This window comes from Leucoraja erinacea, chromosome 2 (assembly GCF_028641065.1).
Source record: "Leucoraja erinacea ecotype New England chromosome 2, Leri_hhj_1, whole genome shotgun sequence".
In the NCBI taxonomy this organism is placed as follows: Eukaryota; Metazoa; Chordata; class Chondrichthyes; order Rajiformes; family Rajidae; genus Leucoraja; species Leucoraja erinaceus.
In genome coordinates, this window is record NC_073378.1 from 80901469 (window position 1) to 80914123 (window position 12655).

At 42.0% G+C, this 12655-nt stretch overlaps 1 protein-coding gene across 1 annotated transcript in view; it reads left to right on the top strand.

The window, feature by feature from the left end:
* Positions 1–12655, top strand: part of LOC129711549 (adenylate cyclase type 2-like) — a 262852-nt gene that overhangs the window by 109743 nt on the left and 140454 nt on the right.

The following is a 12655-nucleotide window of genomic DNA, read 5'->3' on the forward strand; positions in this document are numbered from 1 at the left end:
TTTTAATTACGTATAACATATTTATTACATGTAACATATTTAGGCAGTTGCAACTTGAATATAGACTTTTGGTCCACTGTGCCCGCAAGGACCATAGAAACATAGAAACATAGAAATTAGGTGCAGGAGTAGGTAGGTCATTCGGCCCTTCGAGCCTGCACCGCCACTCAATATGATCATGGCTGATCATCCAACTCAGTATCCCATCCCTGCCTTCTCTCCATACCCCCTGATCCCTTTAGCCACAAGGGCCACATCTAACTCCCCCTTAAATATAGCCAATGAACTGGCCTCAACTACCCTTCTGTGGCAGAGAATTCCAGAGATTCACCACTCTCTGTGTAAAAAATGATTTTCTCATCTCGGTCCTAAAAGACTTTCCTCTTATCCTTAAACTGTGACCCCTTGTTCTGGACTTCCCCAACATTGGGAATAATCTTCCTGCATCTAGCCTGTCCAATCCCTTAAGAATGTTGTAAGTTTCTATAAGATCCCCCCCTCAATCTTCTAAATTCTAGCGTGTACAAGCCGAGTCTATCCAGTCTTTCTTCATATGAAAGTCCTGCCATCCCAGGAATCAGTCTGGTGAACCTTCTCTGTACTTCCTCTATGGCAAGAATGTCTTTCCTCAGATTAGGAGACCAAAACTGTACGCAATACTCCAGGTGTGGTCTCACCAAGACCCTGTACAACTGCAGTAGAACCTCCCTGCTCTTATACTCAAATCCTTTTGCTATGAATGCTAACATACCATTCGCTTTCTTCACTGCCTGCTGCACCTGCATGCCTACTTTCAATGACTTGTGTACCATGACACCCAGGTCTCGTTGCATCTCCCCTTTTCCTAATCGGCCGCCATTCAGATAATAGTCTACTTTCCTGTTTTTGACACCAAAGTACCACCATCAAACTCTCGTTTACACTAATCCTACATTGACCATGTTCTTATTCTCTCCCCACATTCTCATCAACCCCTCCCCCCCCCCCCCCCCCTTTATTCTACCATTCACACACCGTGGGGCAATTTACAATGGTCAATTAACCTACCAACCAGTTCATATTTGGCATGCGGGAGGAAACCCGAACAAGCAGAGGAAACAGGAAGAGTCACAGTATGCAAACCCCAGATAGACGGCACCTGAGGGCAAGATTGAACCAAGGTCCCTGCCTTTCCCAGAGAGTGGCTCTACAATTGTGCCTCTGCACCCTGACACAAATATCGTGAAATGTCTGTTCTTCCAATTCTGATCTCCAAGATACAAATCTGAGTACTTGCTTTACTTTTTAATCCTCCTTCATTATTTGACACCTGAATATTAAATATAACGATCATCTAATAATAAATTACATGTTAGTGCTGTATCTGATTATGGTATTAACTTAACATCACAGCTTCCATTTGTGAATCACTGTGTATCCTAGTATTAAAATTGAAGCTCACAGATCTAGTGCTTGGCTGTGGGCGTAGTGTTTATTTGGTGATAGGTTGTGATAAGCAAATCCTAACTTTGGTGTAATATCAAGGGTGTCAGAACTAATAATTGTAATTCAGAAATTTGCATCAATCAAAAATATTTATAAGGTCATAAGTAATAGGAACAGAATTAGGCCATTTGGCCAAAAAAGTCTACTCGACCTTTCAATCATGGCTGATCTCTCTCTCCCTCCTAACCCCGTTCTCCTGCCTTCTCACCATACCTATACGAATCAAGAATCTATCTATCTCTGCTTTAAAAATATCTATTGACTTGGCCTCCACAGCCTTCTGTGGCAAATAATTCCACATTCACCACCCTCTGACTAAAGAAATACCTTCTCATCTCCTTCCTAAAGGAACATCCTTTAATTCTGAGGCCTAGTCCTAGTCCTAGACACTCTCACAAGTGGAAACATCCTCTTCACATTCACTCTATCCAAGCCTTTCACTATTTGGTACATTTCTATGAGTTCCCCCTCATTCTTCTAATCTCCAGCGACTTCAGGCCCAGTTCTGTCAAATGCTCATCATACGTTAACCCACTCATTCCTGGGATCATTCTTGTAAACTTCCTCTGGACCCTCTCCAGGGCCAGCACATCCTTCCTCAAATATGGTGCGCAAAATTGATCGCAATTTCAAATAGTTTACATGGCAGGAAATAAATACTATACTTAAAAAGGTTACACAAAGTCAGATCATTTATAGTTTAATGGCTTTTAGCACATCAAGAGAAAACCGAACCTCATATTAGAATCATAGGGTCATGCAGCACAAAAACAGAATCTGTAGCCAAACTAGGCCAAGTTGTTTACCTCAGCTCATGCCATTTGCCTGCGTTTGACCCATTTCCCTCTAGGCCTTTCCTATCCACATACCTGACTAAATGTCATTTAGATATTATACAGTATATCCTAATTTTTACGGAGCTATTTATAAGGGATTTGAGTTATAGCGTACAGACCTACCGAACTTCACTGCCAGGCACGCCTGCTGACACTGACTCCTGGTCGTTTCCTCAACCAGCTCCTGCCGTTGCCAGCCCCCAGCCCCTGACCACCCGCTCCTCCAGCCCCTGACCACTCGCTCCTGACCACCCGCTCCTCCAGCCCTCCAGCCCCTGACCACCCGCTCCTCCAGCCCCCAGCCCCTGACCACCCGCTCCTCCAGCCCCTGACCACTCGCTCCTCCAGCCCCTGACCCCCCGCTCCTCCATCCCCCAGACCACCCGCTCCTCCAGCCCCTGACCACCCGCTCCTCCAGCCCCTGACCACCCGCTCCTCCAGCCCCCGGCCACCAGCCCCTGACCACCCACTCCTCCAGCCCCCGGCTACTTCCCCTGGCCGTACCTGTCCTTGCCACCAGCTTATTGCTACATTGAGAACTTTGAGCTTCATAGCTTAGGGCAAGTAATGTCCCACTTAGGCGATTTTTCAGGCGTCTGCAGGCAACTGTAAAGTTGCTGGTAGTCACGTAAAATAACGGCAACTGGAACGGTGACTGTCAGATTGGCACACACACACACACACACACACACACACACACACACACACACACACACAGAGACACAGACACCTCCATCAGCCCGTTATGCAGGCAGAGGACAGGGCAAGCAGCGAAGCAGTGTCTGAGTCAAATTCACACGGTGCAAAGCCAATGTGAAACACACAGAAACACACCGCGATGAACAGGAAGGTTGGCGCTATAATTAAGACGGCTAAAGCACAGTGTACGGTAAGTCCTTTAAAAGAGGGGGGGGGGAGAGGAGGGAGAAGCCAGAGATACATAGAAACATAGAAAATAGGTGCAGGAGTAGGCCATTCGGCCCTTCGAGCCTGCACCGCCATTCGATATGATCATGGCTGATCATCCAACTCAGTATCCCATCCCTGCCTTCTCTCCATACCCCCTAACCTCTTTAGGCACTAGGGCCACATCTAACCCCCTCTTAAATATAGCCAATGAACTGGCCTCAACTACCTTCTGTGGCAGAGAATTCCACAGATTCACCACTCTCTGTGTAAAAAATTATTTTCTCATCTCGGTCCTAAAAGACTTCCCCCTTATCCTTAAACTGTGACCCCTAGTTCTGGACTTCCCCAACATCGGGAATAATCTTCCTGCATCTAACCTGTCCAACCCCTTAAGAATTTTGTAAGTTTCTATAAGATCCCCCCTCAATCTTCTGAATTGCAGTGTGTACAAGCTGAGTCTATCCAGTCTTTCTTCATATGAAAGTCCTGCCATCCCAGGAATCAGTCTGGTGAACCTTATCTGTACTCCCTCTATGGCAAGAATGTCTTTCCTCAGATTAGGAGACCAAAACTGTACTCAATACTCCAGGTGTGGTCTCACCAAGACCCTGTACAACTGCAGTAGAACCTCCCTGCTCCTATACTCAAATCCTTTTGCTATGAATGCCAACATACCATTTGCTTTCTTCACTGCTTGCTGCACCTGCATTCCTACTTTCAATGACTGGTGTACCAAGACACCCAGGTCTCGTTGCATCTCCCCTTTTCATAATCGGCCACCATTCAGATAATAGTCTACTTTCCTGTTTTTGCCACCAAAGTGGATAACCTCACATTTATCCACATTATACAACTCACCCAACCTATCCAAGTCACCTTGCAGCCTCCTAGCATCCTCCTCTCAGCTAACACTGCCCCCCAGCTTCGTGTCATCCGCAAACTTGGAAATGTTGCATTCAGTTCCCTCATCCAGATCATTAATATATATTGTAAATAGCTGGGGTCCCAGCACTGAGCCTTGCGGTACCCCACTAGTCACTGCCTGCCATTGTGAAAGGAACCCGTTTACTCCCACTCTTTGCTTCCTGTCTGCCAGCCAGTTCTCTATCCACATCAATACTGAACCCCCAATGCTGTGTGCTTTAAGTTGTATACTAATCTCTTAATGTGGGACCTTGTCGAAAGCCTTCTACACGGCTGTGAAGCTCGGCGGACATTTAACATTACCGGTCGGTTATCCTTGGTCAGTTATCCTTGGTTTTGAAAACTGCTGCTTACGTTTGTTTTCCCCAATGAGCCAATGACATTCACTGGTCAGCACCGGCTACAACCTCCGAGAACCTACGAGAACCTTCGACCTCCTGGCAACCCACTAGGACCCCCTGGCGACCCACCCATGGTACGACAATTCTCCCTACTCCCCATGGCGGCTTCATTCTAGTCAACGCTAATTTTTCAACGTTTAATAATTCGTAGCGACTATAATGAGGCCATGACTAGTTCCCAGAATGCAGGAAATCCTCACGACCACAAAGGCGACTCCCTGGCAACTGCCCACGAACATGGGGTGACCATGTGGCGACTGCATAGTCTCCTGCAGTCGCCTAAAAACTCGCCTGTGGGACAGGCCCATAAGGCTTTGTTTCAGCTGAAAAAAGGCACCTCTGTCAGTGCAGTTCTTGCTCAGCCTAAATGTTATTGTTTATAAGATTTGCTTTTCACAACCTATCATCAAATTAACATTACAACAAAAATGTCCACAACCAGGAACAAGATCTGTAGGCTTCAATTTTAATAGTAGGTTACATAGTGGTTCACAGATGGGAGCTATGATGTTGTTAATACCAGATATTACACTCGGTTTCAATCAATCAATCAACCTTTATTGTCATCTTGCAAGCAACAGTTGTACAGTGCAAAATGAAAAGACGTTTCCCAGGGAATACCAGAGCACCGCACATGAAATTTAAAACATTTCACACATAATAACACTAAAAACAATCCAGTCCCAGATGGAGCAGTATAAATAGTTAAAAGCAGGTAAAACAACAACGTTAAAATACAGTAAAACCAATCATAAAAATGTCCGGGGCAGCTGATTTGAGTGGCCAGTGCCAGTTATTAAAGTGGCCAGTGCCAGTTATTAAAGTGTCCGAGCCAAGCCTCAGAATACAGAGTGACTGTTTAGCAGCCACACAGCCTGTGGCAGCAAGCTGTTTAGCAGTCTTGTAGTCCGGGCTTTGATGCTGCGATATCTCTTGCCTGATGGCAGGAGATCCAGGTGTATGTGGAGGGGGTGCAGTTTGTCCTTAGCAATTCTCTGAGCTTATTTCTGACAGCGGCTCTGGAACAGTTCTTGTACCGAGGGTAGGGAGATGCCAATGATCCTCTCTGCTCCCCTCACTACCCTCTGCAGAAGGGGAACATCAGCAATAATGGAACCTTTACCCCACCATTATAATGAGAGTTTATTGTAATTGTACCAGCATCTCTGGATTCTTCTGGCTGCTTGTTCCATGCAACTTCCGCCCTCTGTCTGGAACAAAATGCCCATCAGGTCCCTTTTAATCTTTCTCCTCACACCTTACACCTGAATCCTCCAGTTTATGACTCCTCTACCCTGGGAAAAGGACTATGGCCATTTACCCTGTTTATACTACTCATGATTTTATAAACCTCTATTAAGCCTTCTGAGGTCTAGGGCAAAATGTTCCAGCTATCCAGCCTCTCCTTTTAACTCAAGCTCCTCAGTCCCAGCAACATCTTTGCAAATCTTTTTTGAACCTTTTCCAGCCTAATAGCTGGGTAACCAGAAATGCACACAATATTTCACAGTTGTAGCATGACGCACCAACTCTTGCAAACAATGTCCTGACCAGTGAAGGCAAACATTCCAACAGCTTCTTCCCCAGTATCTGCCTTTGTCATCACTTTCAAGAAGCTATGTACCCGTACACATTGGTCTCCCTCTGTTCTACAATATTCTCCATTATAATAGCACCCTTGCTTTTAACTGAGAAGGTTTGAGTTAAATTTCCAATACAGAAAAATAGAGAGAGTACAAGAAGATTACGAGAATGTTGCCTGGGTTTCAACAACTAAGTTACAAATAAAGGTTGAATAAGTTAGGTCTTTATTCTCTGGAACGCAGAGGTTAAGGGGGGACTTTAGAGGTCTTTAAAATGATGAAGGGATAGACAGAGTTGATGTGGACAAGCTTTTCCCTTTGAGAATAGGGAAGATTCAAACAAGAGGTTGACTTCAGAATTAAGGGACAGAAGTTTAGGGGTAATATGAGGGGGAAAATTTACTCAGAGAGTGGTAGCGGTGTGGAATGAGCTTCCAGTGGAAATGGTGGAGGCAGGTTCATTGGTATCATTTAAAAATAAATTGGATAGGCATATGGATGAGAAGGGAATGGAGGGTTATGGTATGAGTGCAGGCAGGTGTGACTAAGGGGAAAAAAGGTTGTTCGGCACGGACTTGTAGGGCCGAGATGGCCTGTTTCCGTGCTGTAATTGTTATATGGTTATATGGTTAAATGCATATTCCAGGTAATTTTATGGAAGGGTGCTCAGACTTGAGAGAGATGTTAAATAAAGGCCACCTTATTTCCTCAACTGAAATACAAAAATAAACTTATTTACTAATTTGTTACTTTTCTTTTGTTGAATGGTGTTGCTTGGCTGCCACCTTTGCCCCAGTATATGCTAGGATTTTCATGTCCTCTTTGTTTTGGTTTCTAGTAATTTTTTTCACGTATTTAGTTTTTTAGTTTTTGGTTTTAGTTTTAGTTTAGTTTAATGTCTGTCATGTGTTCCGAATTACAGTAAAAAGTTTGTGTTGTGTGTTAACCAGCCAGTGGAAAGACAATACTTGATTATAATCGAGCCATTCACAGTGTACAGATACATGATAAGGGAATAATATATAGTGCAAGGTAAAGCCAGCAGTCCAATCAAAGATAGTCAAACATATTACCATGTCCAGAATAATTCCAAAGAAAACAAAGGCTTGAAGATTTGATTGTTCAAATACATTTTTGTTATGTTTATTTTATCTTGTGCTACTCAGACTATAATCTCCGCATGGTAGGGAGGAAGCTTGTGTGCATTTTTAACTCAAGTATCATGTCGTGCTACCTTGGTAATGACAAAAGCTTTGTTCCCTTTACTCAGAGGTGAAAACATGGTTTGGTTGTTCTTCATATTTGTGCTTCTGAGCGAGATCTTTTGTCATTTCTACTACAGAGGTAAAAGAATCCTGTAAAATAAATCTCATAATTTCCTTGCTAAATCCATAGTAAGTAATTGAAGCAAACATAAAAAGCCCTTACTTCAGCTCGGGGAGCACTAAACCATCTTAATGTTTACCAGTACCAGATCATATCAAGCGTAATGCAGGGACTGTACTTAAAAAGCCAAAATGTCATCACTATCTGACTGGAACAGCACAAGATGAAAGTAGGCATGCCTGACCCGGCTAAATGACTTCAAAGCTGATCCTCTCTTCACAGCTCCATTAGTCTGTATTTATTGTAATCCATATTAACAATGATGAAGGTCAGTACTACTTCAGTACTGGTTTACTCAGCTATTCCATTAGCAGCAAGAGCACTTTTAGCTAACATTGGAATAGCCTATGCCTTCATGTTCCAGCACCGCTTCAAATGTTATGCCACAGTGTTACTAATATATAAAACATATTGACAGCCACATCCTTGGTAGATGTCAATCGAAGCATTGGCTGTTTGTGTAACTGCATTTACCTGCTGATCCATTGCATAACACAAATAATGACAGAGCTTCTGAGTTGGTGCAGAATAAAAGATGTTAATTGATGCCAACTATGAGTTATTTCTTTACATGGTCTTGTGGAATTATAGGGCTTGAAACTGTATTGTCTATACAAACAAGCACTTAAATAGTGTCATGCGGGCAATTTGCAACAATCTTTCCTCTCTAGTGCTGGAAGCTGTTCACAACTACTTGCAAAAGGAACAAACCGAGGGAGATCTGTTAGAGCCCAGCAGCTCAATCAGTTATCATGGTTTTGGTTGCCAAGTTATTGATCAACAACAAAGCAATGAGAAAGAGTGTGCTGATATACAAACCACCCTCTCACGTCCCACCATGCATAATTCAGAAATAGAACAGAGAACAGTGCATCACACGAACAGGCCAACAATGTCTGTGCATAAATGTGCACAGGGCTAATATCTCTCCATTCCAAGCCTGTTCATCTGCCTATCCAATGGATTTTTAAACATTACTGTCATATATGCTATCACCACATCCCCTGGCAGCACGTTCCAGATGCCTGTGATGAGATGTATAAAGAGAAAGACATTTTTCTTGTAAATCTCCTTTAAACTTTCCCCTTCTCACTTTAAACCTTAGGGACTACCGCAAATGTTACCATTTTTCTTTTGGGTACGGGACCAATTCTGTGTATGTATTCCAGGTTTGGCTTCACCAATAACAGAACAACTGTAACAAAACACCCCCACTTTTAAATTTCACTCCTTTCACAACAGAAAATAAAATATAATTTGCCAACTGAATTATTTGTTGGGCTTGCCTGCTAACTTTTTATGTATCACATTTTCCATCTTTTGTCATATTGTCAACAAACTTGAAACCATACATAGTGTTCCCTCCTCCAAGTCATTGATGTATATATAGGTTGAACATGTTGATCATTCTGTGCTCCTGTAACTCCTGTGGTCATTGAAATAACAGCTTCCCCGCCTACTTCCAGCGTCAGCAAAAGTTAGTATGTTTTTAATCCAAAGTACAACGGACTAATAACTGAACTTCATTGTCCTATCTGGGGCACATGACAATAAACTCTCTTGACTTGACTTGACTTGAACTGAATTAACTAATTTGAACTAAAATGTAACTAAGATCTAAAATTAATTAAGCTCTGTACTAATCTGGGGCCATAGCTCCTTCAACTTGACATTCTGAATCCCATTTGTGGCACGCTTGTGGTCTTTGAGTAACAAATTCTGCAGTAATCAAATGGTTCTGACTGATATTGGAAGTGTCCAGGGAATGTTTTCAGCCTTTCAAATTTCAGGCTTGTAGGTTCTAGCTCCTTTGAGTCAATTCACCAAGAAAGGTTAGAGAACAGATCCCATTTCTACTCAGCTGAAGCCCATGCATCAGGAAACTGCTTCCCTGCAAAGATGGTGAACAATGTGTTAAATACTGCAATCATAACTGCAGGATCAACATCATGTTACATCGTGGTCATGAAATTACTCTTCTTCCCAGCCTGCTTCCAGCTTATCAGCAAATGTCACATCGTACAACACCCTACGGAGGTTAGTAAAGCTCTCAACAAGAAAAACTGAATTCAGCTCGTATGGCATTTAAAGAGAGCAGCTGGCAGCTGGGACTCTCTATGGGTTCTCAAAGATACAGAGAGCAATGGAGTGCACCAACATTGATTGTTGAACATCATATGAACATGCCCAGCTGTGTATATTCTGATTCACAAGATGGGAGCCAAAGAATGGGAGGGAGGAAATCACAACACATTAATTTTGATTTCCAACTTTTAGCACCATGCTGAACCAAGGACTGCAACCTATTGACTTTAAATTCCTGGTTTGCAAATCTGTCACAGAAGAGCAGCGTAATCATGCATGGTATAATTGTGTAGGCACTGGAGTTCTGAGGTAGTGTTTCCTTTGCCTGCACAATGGAGGCAACTTGCAATGCATAACACAGCTGGTCTCCAAATTCATGATTGCTTGTTATGGTCTCCATAATGTGGCAGTTAATACAGGTCCAGCCCTTGTCAGAAGCACTTACAGTGAAATGGGGAGGAGGAAGGGGTACAGCATAACAACATTTGGGGGAGGGGAAAGGCCATTGATCAATCCTGTTGTGCCATTCAACGGGATGATGGCTGATATCCTAGGTCAAACACCAATATCCTGCCCTATCCCCATATCTCTTTAATATTCTGAAATCTATCAATTTCTGTTTTTAGTGCAATCAACGATAGAATCTGTATCGGGTAGAAAATTCCAAACACTCACCACTGAATGAAGAAATTCTTCTTCATTTCTGTCGTAAGTGAACTACCCCTTATTTTCGCATTGCTACACTAGGTTCTATTGCTTAGCCTGAGAAAACATCCTTTCTGCATCTACCTTATTAGTCGCTCCACAAAGATACAGTGTACTGAGGTCATCTCTTGTTTTTCTTTACTCCAGTGATTAGAGGCACAGCCTAAACAATCCCTTCTTCTATGATAAACATCCAGGAACAAGTCTAGTGAATCTTTAAGAAGGAACTGCAGATGCTGGAAAATCGAAGGTAGACAAAAATGCTGAAGAAACTCAGCGGGTGAGGCAGCATCTATGGAGCGAAGGAAATAGGCAACATTTCGGGCAGAAACCTTTCTTCAGACTGATGTGAGGGTCACATCAGTCTGAAGAATGGTTTTGGTGAATCTTTCGTGTTTTCCCCAACAACAAGTAAATAATTTTTTGGACAAGAAGACCAAAATTGGATTAAATATTTCTGTATGATTATTGTAGGACCTTTTTACTCTTACACTCAAATGCTTTTGCAATTAAGACTAACCAACCAATTGTCTTCCTAATTGCATGGTAGATTTCAGTGAGTTGTGCACAGGAACTATGAGGGCACTTGGATCAACACTATTCTGTTCCAACCCATCCCCATGATAAGAATTCTGCACCATCAACTGCTTGATATCAGAGCATATGTTCAGCAGCCTTAATTTAAATGCTTGTCAAATGTTCAGAGGACTTAAGACAAATTTTTCAAAGTCCTTTATCTTCACAAATACAAACAGCTTTTTGGTAAACTACATCATTTCGAAGCCCCTAGCTTTAAATGCAGGGAGACAGAAGTAACTGCAGATGCTGCAATCTTGAACAAAACATAAGGTGCAGTATATTAGTGTTTGGGATAGAATATCAGCCTAGTAACTCAGTAGGTCAGGCAGGTTAATTCCCTCAACAGATGCTGCCCGATTCACTGAGTTACTCCAGCACTTTATGTTTTACATACAGGGAGATTGGATAATGCATTTATCCAGATCTTTCCAGGTGGCATAGGATGATTAAAAAAAGAGTTAAAATTAATTTAGAGTCATGTGTCCATACAGCATGGGAACAAGCCCTTCGGCCCAACTCATCCATGCCGACCAAGATGCCCCATCTAAGCTAGTCCCATTTATCCATCTTTGGCCCATATCCCTCAAAACCGTATCCATCCATGTACCTGCCCAAGTGTGTTTTCGATGCTGTCATAATATCTGCCTCAACTGCCTCCTCTGGCTCTTCATTCCATGCACGCACCACCCTCTGAGTAAAAAAAGTGGTTCTTTCAATTTCCTATGAAACTTTCCCCCTCTCACCTTAAATCTATGCTCTCTGGTTTTTGATTTGCCAAATATATGACCTTTATTTAACAAATGGAATCATAGGTTACAAAACTAAAATGTTATGTGAACTCTTTAGATACTATTGTGTAGGCCTTGGTTGTGGTGTTATGCCAAGGCCTTTGAGAAGAACAAATGAAATTAAACACTATTTAATTTGATGAAATAGCAATGGAAGATTGTTTGTTCTCCTTAATGCAGAGAAAGCCAAGTAGGAATTTAGTAGAGGTGTTCCAAATATATGAACATAGATTTAACACAAGCAGCAATAGAACAGGGGAGCACAATGAGCATAAAAAGTATTTTGTATGATGTTCTTATACACGCATTCTGTAAAGAGCAGTAGAAGTAGATTCAAACACGACTTAATTATAGAAATAATTGAAAAGAAACAATTTGCAGGGAAAGAGTAGGTTTTCTTTCAAAGAGCTGACACAGTCGTGATCTTCTATCGTACTGTATCATTCAGTGAATCAAAAATATCATACTGATTATCTAATATTATAGTGATTTTATGTTATGCCTGCTGTTATCTGTATTCTTGACATATAAGTTATGCAGTAATTTTACCATAACCTCCTAATTATCTGAAGTAGAGATGCATAGTTTTGCTATTTAGTATGAATTAAAAAAGGTGAATGAAAAGTCAATAATAATTTGCATAGCTAGATTTTTACCCTGAAAGCAGTTAGTGGTGGCAAGCTATTTGTGATAATAGATACAGCCTTTGCCATCTGTAACAGGCTGTCGCCTAATCTTTTTCCCACCGCACTTACATTGACAACGCTTGTTCTACTTACAGTTCTAGCTGAGCCATTCAGTTTGATTCACATGCTAATCATTTTGGCAGAACAAATTATTTGAAAGCCATTAATAGTCAAATGAGAGAAGGATCATTTACAGAACGGCGTGACTTACTAAGGATCACTAATCAAGCTGAATATCATTACGTGTCTTGCTTTTTGAAGTTGTTTTAAAATTAAGAAATGACTGCT